Genomic DNA, 3,220 nt, shown 5'->3' on the forward strand with positions numbered 1-3,220 from the left:
CCAGGCTTGAGCTCCTCGCTTGAGCGAGGGATTCTCGCTTGAGCGACGAGCAACAGAGGCAATTGATGAATTACCGCCAACTACCTCGCTTGAGCTAGGACGCCTCGCTTGAGCGAAGATCCGTCGCTTGAGCGAGAAGCATCAGGTATTTTGTTGCTTTTTCTCTTAGTTGTCGCTGGAGCGACTCTTTTCTCGCTTAAGCGAGATATGCACTCTTCAGAATCTTCATCTTTCTTCTTTTCTTCTCCTCTTTTCTTTATTTATTAACCTGAAACAACAAAAACGCAATAAATTCCTAGATAAAGCACAATTAACTAAGTTATCAGGAATTGTATACAATTATAACATAAATGCATACTAAGTGCCCCACAAATCATGTACAAATTTACTAATTTTTGGCACTTAACACCAAGCAAGTGTATGAGCGACATAAGGCTCGCTCAAGCGAGAGACAAACAGAAGCATATGTTTCAATTGCGCTTAAGCGAGAGTACCTCGCTCAAGCGAGGGTATCTCGCCCAAGCGAAAGTGTACCTCGCCCAAGCGAGAGTACAATAAGAACTTATGGGGCTTTGGTATCTTTGTGCATTGATTTTAATTGTTATTTGAATGTCCATTAAGATTGTCTGTTATTTCAAGTGAGCCAAATGAAGTGAAATGTCGCCAAAGTGACCTCTTTCATGGATATAACTCATGAGGAATAATGGATGGAAGTGTGTATGGTTATTCATGCGGGTATTAGCTGGCCCAAAGGAAAGTTGATATTTGGCTAAAGATCATATACACCTATGATGATAAACATGTCATAATTCTAAAGTTTTATACATGTGACTGATGAATTAATCCAAAGAGGGATTCGTCAGTTGACATGTCTTATTATGAATGTTTGATCATTACAACAAGAGTACCACTTGCAGTTGATATCACTGTCCAAAGACTTGATATTGATGGTGCACTAGGTATCTTGATTTGGACATACCATTGTTTTGAGCACAATGATAATTTTGGGTTGTGAGCATATTTTAATATTTTGTCTTTTGTTTCAATCAGCTACATCAATTGCTTCTATATCTGCAAATTTGAATTCGGTTCCGGTTCTTATTGGTGAAAATTTTAAGGATTGGAAAGAGAACATGGAAATTGTTCTTGGCTGCATGGATCTGGACTATGCATTAAGGGTAGAGCAACCCCCTTCTCCTTTGGAATCCAGTGCCTCTGAAGAGAGGAAGGATTATGAGAAGTGGGATCGCTCTAATCGCATGAGTCTGATGATCATTAAGCGTGGCATTCCAGAAGTCTTTAGGGGTACTATCTCGGATGAGATAAATAGTGCCAAAGATTTCCTTGCTGAGATTGAAAAGCGCTTTGCAAAGAGCGATAAGGCGGAAACAAGTACTCTGTTACAGAACTTGATTTCCATGAGGTATCAAGGCAAGGGAAACATAAGGGAATACATTATGGGAATGTCCAATATCGTTTCAATACTTAAGGCCCTTAAGCTTGACATGTCGGAAGACTTGCTCATTCATTTGGTCTTACTGTCTCTTCCTGCACAATTCAGCCAGTTTAAGATTTCTTATAACTGTCAAAGGGGAAAATGGACTCTTAATGAACTCATTTCATTTTGTGTGTAAGAAGAGGAAATGTTAAAGCGAAAACGGACTGAAAGTGCCCATTATGTTACTACCTCTAAAGACAAGGGCAAAAGGAAAATCACTTCAGAGCCCAAGAATGAAGCTGCTAAGGGTTCAGTGCAAAAGAAACAGAAGCAGGATGATATCTGTTTCTTTTGCAAAGCAACTGGACATCAAAAGAAGAAATGTGTAAAGTATCACGCCTGGCGTGCTAAGAAAGGTACATTTCTTGCTTTGGTTTGTTCTGAGGTCAATTTAACTTCAGTACCTGGAAACACCTGGTGGTTAGACTCCGGTTCAACTTCTAACATCAGTGTTTCAATGCAGGGTTGCCTGAGCTACCGAAAGCCTAATCATGTTGAAAGATACATATATGTTGGCAATGGGAAATCGGTAGAAGTGGAAGCTATAGGGCATTTTAGGTTGTTATTATGTACTGGTTTCTATTTGGATTTGAAAGACACTTTTGTTGTACCGTCTTTTAGACGGAATTTGATTTCTGTTTCATATTTGGACAAATTTGGTTATTGTTGTTCATTTGGAAACAATTCGGTTCAATTGTCTTTAAATTCAAATTTAAATGACAATCTGTATATGCTGAATACTATAGCTGATTATAGCGAATCCCTGAATGTGGAATCACGTGGTACTAAGCGTAAAATTGATAATAATAATTCAGGTGCATTATGGCACAAGCGCCTAGGTCACATTTCTCAAAAGAGAATTGAACGTCTTGTGTCAGAAAGAATTTTGGATTCCATTGACTTCACAAACCTTAATGTTTGTGTTAAATGCATAAAAGGAAAACAGACCAAACAATTGAAATATGGTGCATATAGAGCTTCAGACGTTTTAGAATTGATACATACGGATATATGTGGGCCATTTTCTACGGCTTCCTGGAATGGTCAACGATACTTCATATCACTCATAGACAATTATTCTCGTTATGCATACATTTTTCTTATTCATGAAAAGTCCCAATCGGTGGATGTGTTCAAAAAATTTAACGCTGAAGTTGAAAATCAACTCAGCAAAATGATTAAGTGCGTCAGATCTGACCGTGGTGGTGAATACTATGGTAGATATGACGGTTCAGGTGAACAACGTCCAGGGCCTTTTGCCAAATACCTAGAGGAATGTGGTATAGTCCCACAGTACACCATGCCAGGATCGCCTAGCATGAATGGTGTGTCTGAAAGACGAAACCGGACTCTTAAGGACATGGTAAGGAGTATGATTTGTCATTCTACCTTACCAGAGTCACTCTGGGGAGAGGCACTTAAGACAACAACTTATATTCTTAATAGGGTGCCAATTAAGGCAACTGCCAAAACACCTTATGAGCATTGGACTGGGCGAAAGCCAAGTCTAAAGCATTTTCATGTGTGGGGATGTCCAGCTGATGCAAGGCCTTATAGGCATCATGAAAAGAAACTAGACTCTCACACAATGAGCAGTTACTTTATTGGTTACTCCGAAAATTAAGGGGCTATAAATTTTATGATCCAAGTATGAAATCCATATTTGAGACGGGTACAACCACGTTCTTTGAGGATATCGAGTTTGAGGGGGAAGATAAGTTA

Source organism: Lupinus angustifolius, chromosome LG16, assembly GCF_001865875.1.
Source record: "Lupinus angustifolius cultivar Tanjil chromosome LG16, LupAngTanjil_v1.0, whole genome shotgun sequence".
Lineage (NCBI taxonomy): Eukaryota > Viridiplantae > Streptophyta > Magnoliopsida > Fabales > Fabaceae > Lupinus > Lupinus angustifolius.